This window comes from Schistocerca piceifrons, chromosome 2, assembly GCF_021461385.2.
Source record: "Schistocerca piceifrons isolate TAMUIC-IGC-003096 chromosome 2, iqSchPice1.1, whole genome shotgun sequence".
Classification (NCBI taxonomy): Eukaryota; Metazoa; Arthropoda; class Insecta; order Orthoptera; family Acrididae; genus Schistocerca; species Schistocerca piceifrons.
Window position 1 is genome coordinate 878857942 of NC_060139.1, and position 15311 is coordinate 878873252.

Sequence of the window (15311 nt, forward strand, 5' to 3'; positions counted from 1 at the left end):
TGCTGTCTGGTTAAAACGTAGCTAATTTTTTCTAGGTGTTTACTTATATGTGTAATAAAAATCGTTTATAGTACTGACAAATGTCTAATAAATCTGTAGTTCTTTATATTAGCTATCGTTCACGTCTTCCTTACGACATTTGCGTTTTATTGTCTCTATTGCTATGTAACCATGCTAAGAGAATTTGTTCATTCATTGGCTTTCCAAATGGCCAACCAACAAGTTCTAGTATACCATCAGGAACGCACCAACATTCTGTTAAACACATCTTCATTTCCGCTGATAAACTATAACGTGCATTTCAAAAATTAGAATATCTTACATATCAGTAAATCCGACAACCTGTCTTTCCAAACTTCTACTGTCCTCGCTCTGCCTCTTTCATTATTTACTCTTTGTCGTTTCAGACACGCTCTCATAAAATTTTCGTCTTGATCAGCAGAGTTTATTTCATTTATATGATCATTCACTTTTAACTCTCTCAGCCTTAACTAAATCCTCTCACTGTTAGACAGTTGTCTCCCCATCATCTTCAAGAGATATAAACACTGACTGCCGAAAAGATGAGGTACTCTCCATATATGCTCAGATCAGCAGAACTCACAAAATTTCAGAGGAGTAGCTGACACTATTTGGCCAGATAGCGTCACATCACAGTGGTCGGAATGAGCAGTGGAGTGGTTGTGTGATCACACACCTCAGAGCGAGCAGTATGCTGTCGACTAAGATACATGCAGGATTTCTGATTGTCGTTCGAGTCGACATTTCGCTGTAAAATGCTACATCGATAATAAACACATGCGCGGGAAGATGAGTCAGAGGGATTCACACTCCAACTCCACCCGCAGCGTAGCCGTGTGACGTCATGAAAGACGGGGGTGCGATCCCACCTTTGAATCTACCATTACCGCCCCCTTACGGAAGTCATGAATGGTCTTTTGTTTTATTTCAGTGTCCAAAGGACACTCCGTGCCGAATTGTGTACTGATGTTCTCTTTCGTAATTGCTGTGCAACAACTGGGTAATCCAATCTCTCAGCTGCGTATCCTCAGAATTTCTGTTTCATCTACTTTAAAGACATCTGAAATATTACTAGCGTAATCTGTCAGATCACTCAATGCAGAGTGTTTATATATTTAATTCACTATTCCCTTTTGGTTAGGAGAGCGCTCACCCACCTCTTTCTTGGTTACTGGATACGACGAAAAGATGCCATAGTTTGTGGCAGTTTACGCCACAGTTTTCTGGTATAGAAACGCACCCAGTTTGTGATAGTTACATTTCCCTCAAGGCCAAGGCGGAAAAGAGAGCACATCTGTTCTATAGGTTACTGGTGACCCATCCTCAAGGTACCACGTCCTTTCCCGGTGTGATTAATGTCAGTGGTCTGAGTTCTTCTACATTGGTAATTAGGCCGTGGTAAGGGTTACAGCTCCAGTGCTAATTGTGCTGTCTCACGTAGTTACTGTTAAATAGCTAGGGTATCTATGTGTATGAAAAAATATAAAAAGCAATGGAAACTTATCCCCGTAAGAACATTGAGAATCTAGAATTCATCAAGCATAATGAGTAGCTCTCGAATTTCAAAACTAGATAGCTGCCTTTATGAAAGTAGCAAGAGATCAAGTAGACAGTATTCGAATTAATATCAGCGATTTGATCTATTTCGTGCTTTGCAACAACTCAGTCTACGAGTGAGTAATTCGTGAGTGTAATCGTAATTTAGTTAATAAAAGACTCTCTCTCTGCGTTAGCCGGCCTGTGTGGCCGTGCGGTTCTAAGCGCTTCAGTTTGGAACCGCGTGACCGCTACGGTCGCAGGTTCGAATCCTGCCTCGGGCATGGATGTGTGTGATGTCCTTAGGTTAGTTAGGTTTAAGTAGTTCTAAGTTCTAGGGGACTGATGACCTCAGAAGTTAAGTCCCATAGTGCTCAGAGCCACTTGAACCATTTTCTCTCTGCGTTACCGCTAGTCCCGTAAAAGGCATCTTGACAGACCCGCGTGTCTTCACAATCTCCATGAAAGTTTCATACCAATTGATAATACTCCAGTTGCGGACAAATGAAAATGTTCGTGCAATTCTGAACGACGGGAAGCTTTTTAACCATTTCATGTTCCAAATGGAATGAGAGCTATCAAAATAAAAGTTAAAAAATCAATCCCGTCCGTAGTGAGTGTTGCAGACTATCAGACTTACATTACGTATATGAGCTAACTAACAGCTTCCTTCATACGGAATGAAACAAACCACAGTAAACGGAGATGTTCCAACTGACAATTTCGCATGCAGCTCATCCTAACTAAACGTAAACCTCTTTTTTTTTACGTCAAAGCAGTAAGAAGAAGAGAACCGATAGCAAACAGGGCCAATTCAGCTGAAAGTCGTACGGTTGCTCTTAATGATTCCGAGACGGTAAGCAATAACGCTTAACATACAAAGATATTCAAAATGCATTGAATAATCATTCATTTCCGCCTGTAGACGTACATGGGAAGGGTCAGGACGATTTAAGAACGGGAAATACTGATTGATTACTTTACATTCAAACCCACGCCAGTAGTATAGTTGATGGTGATAGAACATAACTGATACTAGCAATGTCGCGGCAGCAAACGGAAAAAAAAACGAACGTCAAGAGGACGTTGCAACTGTGGTTGGAGGCTTACAACAGAAAACTCAGAATGTCCACGAAGGAGGTCCTCCAATGTCCACTAGAGGGTGGCGCGCCAGAGCCAAGCCCTCAAACGTTATCAGTGGTATATCTAGCGGGATCATCTGAGGACTGACCAACTGAAACAACAGAATAATCGCAGCTGGACACAACAGTGTCTGCTGACATAGGAAAGCTGAGACAGGTTTCTGCTGAAAAGCCTAAGAGAAAATTTCTGCAAGTCGTAACGAAGAGGGGGCACAATAATGCAATCAAAGAACCCACAGCAACTTCCATTAGGACCTAGGAGAAAGCGAGATTGGAGATATAACAATGCCTGACTTGGAAGCGATCTTCCAAGCCGAACGCCAATTGTTTGCAGGCAGTAATAAATATGGAAAAGAAGCACATAAACAGGACATTTTAGGGTCATGTAGAACCAAGTGGAAATATAGCAAAAGAGAAGTGACTCCCAATCTCAGACCAAAATACAGACTTATTACAGAATCGGGGACAAGTATTGACATCAGAAATGAAAATAAGTTACACAAGACCACAAAACGCAATAATGACCTATCACAATTATAAAACTTGTAGTTTAAATACCAGCAGAATATCAATTAAGTTAAAACTGACGTGTCTCCAATGGTTCTTATACGCAGCAGATGTAAGTGTACTGCAGAATGTCAGAACCAGCAATCTAGCTGAAATTGTAGGACAAAACGCAGTTCTCAACAGAACTAAAAGTACGATATTTAAAAAAAAATGGTGTTCTGGTAGCAGAAACTGAGAGACTTTTAAGCCGCAGAGGAATATCAGCACAAACAGAAGGTACAATATTTGTAAATGTGTATGCTCCGTCTGGAAGCAGCTGTAGAGAGGCAAAGATTGAGTTTTTCAAAAAGGAAAGTATGTCTGCTTTACCAACAGCATGGACCAATTCGCATTTGGAGGTGATTCTAACAGTGCTATCAGCAAAAGCGGTCAGAAACAAAATTTCGGCGGAGGCCTTGAACTAGAATACATGGTTGGAAATCTAACCCTCCGCTTCCACATTGAATAGTACAGCATCCAACGGTAAAAGGAGTGAATCGTCACCCCAGTATTTTATATTGTACTTAATTGCAACACTACCAAAGTTTTAGAGTGAAAATTGGTCCAAAGTTATGTACTAACATTTCTTAAAATACAAACACTTCAGGGCAATTTAACATCGGTTATTAGGACATTGTGTTTTAAGAGAAACAAGCTATACAATTTTCTTCTCTATGGTCATTGCATGCAGACCTACAACGTTTTACTCAAGCTAATACCACTTTTATGTCTCTATCTACAGAGCACAAATGACACCTTGTTTGCTTATACAGTTTTGTGGGTCTCTTTTCTTGATCTTGAGGGACCTTTATTCTTTTGGTTCCCAGAAGTCATACCTTCTCCGACAGCTCCCGTGACGAACTTTTTCTGTAGGGGCTTTTGCATGTGTGGTGAAGCAAGTTCAAATCCAAGCTTCTTTAGAAAACCTTTTGTTTTCATATGTTGCTGTGACTGTACTAAGGAAAGAATAAAAGCATTTATTTTTGTCTGGATTGCTGCGTGGTCCAAAATTCTTGCCCTCGAAACAGATTAGTCGTGTACAATTTTGCCCAGTGCCCCTTTGGTACTATTATGAAATTCTATGTTTCGTTTGTTGTCAGATCAACATAAAGAGCACTTCGCATAGCTGATAAAAGTACTAAACATTTTCCCTTTCTAGGAAGAAAGACACAAGTGTTTTTCTTTTTATGAAAAACGAATTTCGACGATAGAACTTTCTTCTGTCTGGTAAGAAACTGGTTGCGATTTCCCCCTCATTTTTTCTCATCGTATTAACAATTACCATATATATATATATATATATATATATATATATATATATATATATATATATATATATATATATATATATATATATATATCTGTCGGCAGGGTTCCTGGAGTAGTCCGTGCAGTTGCAATGACCACTGTGTCCGGATGGCTTAGTGGTCAGAGCATCTGCCCAGCAGGGAGGAGATCCGGCTTCGAATCCCAGTCTGGCGCCAGTTTTCAGCTTTGCCCACTGATTTCAATGAATGGCCTCTAGCAGCCGATGTCTGTAATTCCGAGTGTCTTAGTTATCAAATTCTCTTTCACTATCATATCTTTCAAAGATAAGGATGAGAACGAATTATCACAAGTGATGTTTCGACCTGTCCCAAGGTTAGTTGTAGACGGAGCTTTCACATGGTACGATGACAGACTTTCGTGGCTGTTTCTAGACTCCTTCGCGACATATGGAATAGGATCTGATACGTTATTATTTAGATGCAATTTTTATCATGTTTCGAAGAAACGCAAATACGGAAAGGACATTTGTCACGTAATCCTAAAAGCTGCTCATCAGTTATTACAAACATGTGAGGAGAATAACGAGAGCAGCAACTACCTGCAAAATCTATCCAGAGCTCACGAATAGGTGAAATAGCACCTATTTTTTCTTGGTCTTATCACAAAATCTAAGACAATTTAGAAGAAATTCGAACTTCATTTGAGACATAGCATATATGCAGACTGATGAGCCTCACCACCTTCTATGAGTGTTGAGGTGGCCATCTTTTCCGCTACCTGCATATAAAGTAATTCCACTAGTGCGCGCATTTCTTCCCTGCCCACATCATCAAGAAATCGCTGGTCAGTATATGCGCATCTTTTTTTTTTTTTAAATTTCCTCATAGGTATGAGCTACAAGCATCCTCAGCTGTAATTGTCTCTAATAATTTTTTGACAGCATCTATCTCCGGATATATGTTCTGGGTCCAGTTAGCACCTCTATGAATTTTCACAGTATTTCAAATTGGGTTTTATTTTTGTTAGATGGTACTTTAGGCCATGAAAATACGTTCTTTCCTTTGAACGTGTTTGTTGATGATGCATCCTCCTTCTCCGCCTCATTATCACCATCATCTGAAATTGCAGCATCAGTCTCAGAATTACGTTCAGACTGTATTTGCAAATTATCTTCGTCACTTGAAAGTACGTCACATTCACTGCTGAAATCGTCGTCTTCTTCCAAAACACTTCTCACGAAATCCTCAAACCTTGGTTCATTCACATTTACAGATTACTTTCCTGAAAAGTTAATGAAAACTAGGAAAGAAATTTCAACTATGGAAATGATAACAACTGGGAATTACAGAACGAAGGATTATTCATTCTCAAGTAGCGGCTGAAAGTAACTGATTAACAGCATGAATAACCAGTAACTGATTTACTCAACAATAACAAAGGAATAGATAGGCATGACAGGAGTCGAAAGACTTACTATATTAAGCCAATAAATCAGAAATTGGCCTGTAAATGTTTTCGATCGCTGCGGTTATATCACAAAAGCAAACGAGTTTCCGGGAAAGTTACTGTACATTAAATAATACTTTACACAGAGATAACTACCAACAGTTATGGTAATGCAAACATGATAGGCCTGTGTCACTATCTTAGGAAATACCCCAGCAGACTCAGTTGGTGGTTGGGGCAAGCGAAATCCAAACTAAGGGGTTTGCTTGGACAATATGGTTATAATAAAAGTAAGTGGGGTGAAAGTATTGAGGAATTTTATTTCACGTTTCTCCGAGAAATGTTCCAAAATGCACGAGATATAACCACTAATAGTTCGCAGGTAAGGGAGATTAAATCTCAGAAATGGTCAAAGGAAAGAAGGAAACTAGATTATCTAAAAATGAGGCCAAGATCTGACGGTATTATGACGAATGATGAAACCAAATGGATTCCTAGTTAACATCAACTGTCATCGTTCAAGATCCCAAGGGAAGGCTAACTGTAAGGTTCATTCACAGTTAACCAGATCTTCGTTTCTGCTCATTTTTTCTCTCTTCAATTCTAGTCAGTGACCACAAAACAAACTGTCATCAGTTCCCACCCATAATGACCCTGTTCCATTTCAGGGCGGTCGTTATGGAACAAAAACGATATTTTGACCACGTTTGTTATCGTTGACTGGAGTTATGGGAAGAAATTCTCTACTTTCTGAATCATCTGGTTTATCCGCAAATATTTCGCTGCTTATAAAACTCGTTTTACGTACGCTTTTCATTCTTCAAGTAGAGTATTCTCTAGCTACAGTATTCGGATATTGACACGTTGTAAAGTCAGGACTTTTTCAGATGAGATGGTAATGGGAATACCTGAGTGAGGATTTCCGCCCCCAGAGAACCTGGCCAGGATCGGAGAATAGGAACAAATCCCAATTGATTTCTGGGGCAGTATACATTTGATAAAATCTGAAAGCCTAGTGTATGTAAAGTGTATTTTTCTATGTTACAGTGTGTATCACAGTTAATGCTGAATGTACACGATACTAGAAAGTCTCGGGTAGCATGAGCTTTACAACGTGCACATTCAGATCTATGAGCAAGTCTTCATTTTCGATACTGTGAAACAAATCGTTTCTACCGCAAACTCTTTGTTTACAGTTATCTGGGAGGATATAGTATGGACCGAACCAAGAAAAATATGTACAGTAAACATGAGCTCTAAGGTGCATACCTTAAGAGCTATGAGCATTTGTTCTGTAGAAGTGATGTAGTATGGTGTACTTTGAAGTGTATGCGTTAATGCTGCTGCTGGTCGACGTGCACATAATATTTCTTCACCCTTATCGTCAATCGATCTGATAGTGTAATTCGTTAAGAACAATACGTTTCGAACTGTATGAGCAACTCTAATGCTAATATGTTGTCAGGTTCGGTCATTCAATGCCCTTAGCAGCTTACTAGTCTTCACATTGGCTAATATGATTGTCTTAACTTCATGACAAAGTTTCAAACCGTCCCACCAATACTAATTGAGTTGGTATCACCATCGACTGTTCCACATAAATATTTTATCTTAGAAGATTCTTGTTTAATAGGGCTGGAGGGCATTAATTACGTAACTGTGATAAGTACATACGCACCTAATCTCAAGGAATTTACGTCTTTTTCGCAGCTCGAAGTATGGGTATTGTTTCGTGGCAAAGACGACCAGCGATATTAGCACATGCAATTAATCAGTCATAAGCGCAGTTGTGTATCTCGTATCTCTGTGCTAATGTTACGTCAGTGTAAAAAATTACGGCACCTTTACGATTTTGAAAACTGTACATCACTTAAAGAGCGTGTAATAGCCTATCAAAATTAATCGTGGGTATTAATACTGCCTACAAGACCCAAAGTCACTTCAGCAAAGTCAGCAGTCTCGAAGATAATCCACTTCCCTTCTTCTCAGCCTCATTCAAGTAATGATTGGGTTCTATTCAGTAATATGATGTGGACAAGATTTATTACGATGAGCATCTAGCATAAACACTTTTGCGTAAAATAACTTCTCAACAAGGGTTTTAAATTTCCTTTAATAACGTCTTGTGTTCAATACTTTAATCAGTCTCGATAATACGTTTGTATCTTCAATACAATAACAGAAGCTCTACTTGTTCACACGAATGAGTGCGACTTAATACTACGAAGAAAAATGGTTCAAATGGCTCTGAGCATTATGGGACTTAACTGCTGTGGTCATCAGTGCCCTAGAACTTAGAACTACTTAAACCTAACTAACCTAAGGACATCGCACACATCCATGCCCGAGGCAGGATTCGAACCTGCGACCGTAGCGGTCACGCGGTTCCAGACTGTAGCGCCTAGAACCGCTCGGCCACTCCGGCCGGCATACTGCGATGACAACGAGGCAACAACTAATACTATACAAAAAATACCTTTTTTTAATAACAATCAAAGGCTGCAGTCTCTACGACTGTGTCTTTCAGTTTGACACGGCCGTCTGCTTCGCGCATACGGTGACAAGCTTTCAACGAAGGCGTACCCTGTTGGAGCAAATCCCCTACCGCTGCACCAACGGCCTCGAGCCCATGTAACAGTACACATTAATTTCTAACATAAAACTATACATGTATACTCATTTTTGATATTATGGCCCGATAAAGCTTAACTATGCTTCCTTTGATACTAATATTACATACTGTGTATACTAAGAGTTCTTACCACGAACAGTGCATCGAACCGCCTCATTGATGTAAGGTAGTGCTGACCAAGGATGTACTCTATTCTGTCATGATTACCAGCACAACCCCACCCCCTTCAGTCCCCCCCCCCCCTGTCCCCCCGCCTCCAGCGGCTCGACACATGGCTTTGACACTTTTACACATTGTGTAATATCTTTTCATTAGATATCATTAGCATATTCCCATATCAAATAATGTCTCCGTACTTACTACTAGGTTTGAAAATCTCTGTCATTTTATGTTAGACTTAACTGAAAACCACCACGTCGGTTCATATTAACACTACAGTCAGTACCATTTCGTGTTGCATTAATCACTTTTCCATGAGATATATCATTTTATTGTCTTGGATTACACATATCGGCAAAAAATATTTTTTAAAAGTTGTTTGAAAGTTGATAACTGACTTTTATGTAATTTTCAGCGTTAATTTCAAAAACTCAATCCTTTTTTTTTATCACTTTGTATCACGTCAGGTTTTCTCACGAAACAGGGAGTATTTCTGGGCATAATAATAAAATTAAAGAAATTTAACACATTTTTTCCAACGTCATAAAATTTTCTTTTATCTATAAATCATGTTCTAAACTACATTTTCAGTACACTTCCATTTCTCTTTAACCTCATAAGTCCTTATAATAACGCTTTAACTTTCTGTCGGAGCTTCTTTTATTGCTTTTCCGGCTATGGACTCGTTGAGGATCATCTCTTTCTATCATCCAGCAGTAGTCCGCTATCATGTTGACGTTCCATCTTCCTTGATATCTTCTTCCCATTTCTTTGATGTCTTGGTGGAATCTTTCGCCCTGCTTTTTACTTACATCAGCAAGGTTTGCAGGGAAGGAGTCAAGATGTGAGTGGAGAAAATGAACCTTAATGCTCATGTTACAGCCCAGCTTCTTAAAATTGTCGAGCATGTCTGCGACAATTGTCTTGTAGTATGGATCTCCTTTGTTTCCTAGGAAACCGGTAACAACTATTTTAAAAGATGTCCACGCTGCCTTTTCTTTTGTTTCCATTTTGTCCACGAAGTTGGGATCTGTCATTAGTTTTCTATTGTCTGGTCCGACAAATATTCCTTACTTCAGCTTTGCGTAAGATAAACCAGGAAACTGTCCACAAAGATATCTGAAACACTCCCCTCCTTTTGGCAATGCCTTAACAAATTGTTTCATGAGCCCCAACTTAATGTAAGGTGGTGGAAGTAACACCTTTTTGGGATCTACAAGGCTTTTCCTCTCAACATTTTTAACCCCTACATGTAAGGTTTTTCTCAAGGGCCAAACTTCTTTTATGTAGTGTTGCTTTCTGTCTCTACTGTCCCATTCACAGAGAAAGCAAGGGAACTTTGTATAGCCACTTTGTTGACCAAGCAGCATTGAAATCACTTTTAAATCACCACATAGTATCCATTTGTGGTCTGAGTAGCAGAGTTTGGTTAAAACCAGTTCAAGTTTTTCGTAACATTCTTTTAAGTGAACCGAGAGTCCAACTGGTATAGAAGCATACTTACTGCCGTTGTGTAGAAGTACTGCTTTAAGGCTTCTTTTTGAAGAATCAATAAAAAGTCTCCACTCATCAGGAGCATATTCTATTTTGAAATCTACCAAGAAGTCCTGGAACATCACTGCAAAACAACAGGTCACCTTCTTGAGAGAAGTATCTTGATCGCCTAACTCTGTGCCAAAATAGGCGAAATATAGTTTTTCAAGGAAATCGGAAATGTTTCTTTGTTGCTTTTTAACGGTATAGTTATCACAAACGTAGCCAAAGCGATCTGGCGAGTTTATACATTCTCTGGTAGCCATTGTCCATTGTCCATAAAACAACTTCACAATACAAGAAAATAGTCACTACTTTAAAGCACTAGTAACAACAACACGTGAATAGCACAGAGTGAACAGGTACTGTGAACCGAAGGCCAATAGCAGAAGCTCACTGCTTGGTGATGGCGGGGCAAGGGGCAGCATGAGAGACAGGCACTGACACGAGAATACTGCTGGTTTCTCCTAATTACTCTTTATTTTACGTATATCTTGTATAAAAACCACTAAATAACAGTTTATGGAGATCCTAAAAACCAAAATTCAAAATCACTAGAGTGCTGAAATATTGGAAAAAGCTAAAACTAGACAAGTAGTTTGTGAAATAACTGTACGTGGTGAAATTTTTTCACCATTTTTCCCGAAATCAGCGTTGAAAACAGTGTAAAAATCACTTAATAAATTTGAAACAATTTTTATGTCACAGACCTGTGTTATCAATCAATTAGCAGAAACTACTTTTCTCGACGATATCTTTGGTGTATTGTCAACATTATTACACGCAAGTCCATGTCTGGAGCTATTTTCCATAGAATAGTCCGCAGTGAGGAACAGTACCACCGTCCTCAGACAATAATGTTTTCATATTATTATTATTTTTCTTTTCATAATTTCTTTGCTGATTTGTACATAGGAATGGGACCTATGTCTTGAACCACCGAACATTTATGCCACTCCCTTGGTTTTTTACATACACCATATATGTTTTTGTGCTACCAAAAATACGTTACAGTAAACAGAACCTCCTACTCTCCATTAATACATAATTTCAGGTATGTACTAAAATAGATTCTACTAACTTCCTGGAAAAAATCTTAATCGGGTTTAAGTAAGTTTCGAAACCGTCTACTTTTACTTTGTATTCCATTCTAGTAGCTGTCTTGCTTTCGAGGGTTAACTTTTACTTGAGTGCATCATAGGCAAGTATTCGGTTCCCTTAAAGCTATGATCATTACTTTTACGCAGTGCATTGTCTCCAGCAACACTTTTCCTGACTGCGGCTATCTGTTATCATGAATCATTTCACCTTAAAGAATTCCTCATTATATATAATAACTTTAATCATTATTACTTCCTTCCTTGCTACCAAAAATGATTCTCAAAAGTATACTATGCTTTTACATAAAATTTTCTACTTATTCCTGGAAACTAATCCCAGTATACTATGTATGACCTCCCTCATTATAATAGGGTGATTTATAGTTACCCCAGGCCTCTGGAATTAGAGATTATCATCAGTATCTCTTAGTCCACTGTAAGCGCTCAATAGTACCAAAATTGCTGTTTGTACTGTATTAAGCAATAGATTTGTACTACTTCAATGAATCGTGTACATTAGTTGTTTACTAGGTCTCTTTTTAGTATTACATTATATCTAGAATTAATCTAGTTCTTTCGTTTAGTCATTCCTGGGAGTCAACCTTCCCAAACAGTGACCTATTCCCCTACGACTCGTTATCTTTTCTCAAACTTGTATTCCGTTTCTTTCGAACGTGAAATACTTAATACTTCATCTTACCATCTTCCTCGATTCTAAAATGTAAGGTTCCTTTCAGAATATGCTGATTCAATAGCTCCATACTTAACAATCACCTACAACCGCTCGCTCGATGAAAGATCCGTACCCAAAGACTGAAAAGCTGCACAGATCACACCAATATTCAAGAAAGGCATTAGAAGTAATCCACTAAATGACAGGCCTATACCATTAACATCGGAATGTAGCAAGATTTAGGAACATATATTGCGTCCGAACATTATGAATTACAACTAGCTCTTTACTCACACGAAGTGCTCAGTGCCAGGGACAAGGAATTGCAAATTCATTCCGTATTCCTAGATTTACAGAAGGCTTTTGACGATTTAGAAAAGATATACGTATAGGGCGAAAATAGGCAATGACTCTAAATAATGAAAAGTGTGAGGTCATCCACATGAGTGCTAACAGGAATCCACTAAACTTCGCTTACACGATAAATCAAATCTGACGGCCCTAAATTCAATTAAATACCTAGTAATTGCAATTACGAACAATTTAAATTGGAAAGAACAGATAGAAAATGTTGTGGAGAAGGCGAATCAAAGACTGCGTTCTATTGGCAGAACACTTAGACGATGCAACAGATCTACTAATACCTAGTAATTGCAATTACGAACAATTTAAATTGGAAAGAACAGATAGAAAATGTTGTGGAGAAGGCGAATCAAAGACTGCGTTCTATTGGCAGAACACATAGACGATGCAACAGATCTACTAAAGAGACTGCCTACACTACGCTAGCCCGTCCTTTTTCGCGGTACTGCTGCGCGAAATGGGATCCTTACCAGATGGGATTAACGGAGTACATCGAGAAAGTTCAGAAAAGAGCAGCACGTTTTGTGCTATAAATAAATAGGGAAGACAGTGTCATTGACATGATGTAGGATTTGCGGCGTACATAATTAAAACAAATGCGTTTCTCATTGCGGTAGAATCTCTCAAGAAATTTCAATCATCAACTTTCTCTTCCACTTTGCTGACGCCGACCTACGTAGGGAGAAACGATCATCATAATAAAATAAGGGAAATCCGAGCGCCCACGGAAAGGTGTTAGTGTTCATCTTTTGCATGTGCTGTTCGAGATTGGAATAATAGAGAACTATGGTGGAGGTGGTTCAATGAACCCTCTGCCAGGCACTTATGCGTGATTTTCAGAGTATCCAAGTAGATGCAGATGTATATCCCGAAGTTATTAATATCTTCCTGTATTGTCAACCAATCGGTTTTCCATTTGTAATATGCTCAATGTTTTGAATAGACCTTTGAATTTTACCCTTTTTTGGATCCTTAAGGATTAGTGCTTTTGGTGTGGTTTACGCGTCACTTTCCACGGACCATCGTGTCCTAGGAACAATTTGCTGTTTTCCTTCTTTAACTTTGAACGACGTCCTTGAGCCTTAACTAAATCTTTATATCCAGTATGGTACTTGGGTATTCTTGCATCTGTGTTTTATTTCTTTAAACTTTTTTTGCACTGAGTGCTAGGTCTTGTCTCATTCTTTTCTTTGTTATCGTTGTTAGACATTGTAAAATCTCATCTGTTCTAACACAGTCTTCACCTATCATTTTCAGACTTACGTAGGTGGATATTGGACCAATTAATATTTTCATTAATTGAGTCTTATTTAAAGGCTCGACCAACAGTTGTGTTTTGTGTAAATGCCACTTGAAATATGTAGTGATGGAAGCAGTTCGTAGTACAACACACCGTCGCTGTTCCACCAGATGCATTACGTTATCTTCTGTGGACGCGCGCAGGTCTTTGTAGGCGGAATTGGTGCCTCGTTTGGGTTTAACCATTCGTTTCTTTTAATTATATTAGCATAACACCGCCATTCCTCGTCACCAGTTACGATACAGGATGGGACTGCGCAGTGTTGTTTACGGCTCAATTGATGTTTAGCAAGTAGAGGTGCACATATTGCCACCCGCTGATTTTTGTGATTTTGGCTTAGAGCCTGCAATACCCATACACCCAATTTTTGAAACTTCCCCGTTGCTTGCAAATGTCGCACGATGGTACAATTATCACAGTTGATCACATCTGCCAGTTCTCGAGTACACGGAATTGGATCGTAGTGGATTAATACGTTTGAACAATCTTCTTCACTCCTCGAAAGTCTTCCTGAACCTCGACAGTCACTAGAATTATTAATTTCTGGGAGTCCATGGTGCGACGATTACTGGTGTTTCCCATACCATTACTGGAATTATATGTATGCTTCTCACAGATGATGGATAAAAGAATTAACTTAGACATTTGATAATCATTCGCAAATTATGTCAGTATTACTTGGTAGTGTTCAGCCACTTTAATCTTAGTCATCACACATCAACCAAGTGTTTCAAGAGAAAATGGTCTCATCATCAAGTTGCCAACACTCAACAAGTAGGTTAAAACAATAAAACGAAAGACACATGTGGGGGGCAGTATGAATTACATGTATTTGAAATAACACAACAGTATTAGACACACATACTGATGCATGCATTTGCATAACTAATTGTTACTCTAACAGAAGACGATAACAAGATGTGTTTAGTTGACCATCGACGTTTACAAAGTCTGTGCAGCCTCATTGCACATTTATTGCTAAAACAACGCATTTTTGGAAACGGATTTCGACTCACTGTATCAGCGGATGCTTTCGTGATGTGCTATGGAGCCTAAAGTGTCTTCTTCTTTTCCATAGAGACAATTATATCCATCAGTCGAGGCTTTTACATCAGTTTCGCCACACAAAATTAGCATCTCTTCGACGGGGTGTTAGCTGTTCGTTAGCTTCTATCTGCAGTACTTCACAACGAGTCTACCACGTTTTTCTTTGATACCTCTAAAAGACCACACCCCCACCCTCTTCCCACCACACTCCCCATTCTACTACAGAGGTCCGTGCCCTTGCTTTTCCTTACCTAATATTAGTAACATCATTGATGTAAATCAGACCTACCAATGATAAATTATTTTTCGTTATGTAATACTGTATTTATAAAATATATTCTTATAAACTTCAAATTTCATAAAAATTCTTATTCACAAAATCATTTGCAAATTTCGATTTTCTAAAAGAGAACAGCAACAAAAAAATTATACATGAGTATACTGAAAATGTTACGCTCTGTGTTCCTGTTCAAAACTCTATCTAGCAGCCGGAAGCAAGATATAATCACCTCCGTAACAGGAGGAGGTGGGTCCCACGGAAATG

The 15311-nt window shown here is 38.8% G+C and overlaps 1 protein-coding gene across 1 annotated transcript in view; it reads left to right on the plus strand.

The window, feature by feature from the left end:
- LOC124775959 overlaps positions 1-15311 on the plus strand; it is a 211652-nt gene that overhangs the window by 21787 nt on the left and 174554 nt on the right. The window lies entirely within an intron of this gene.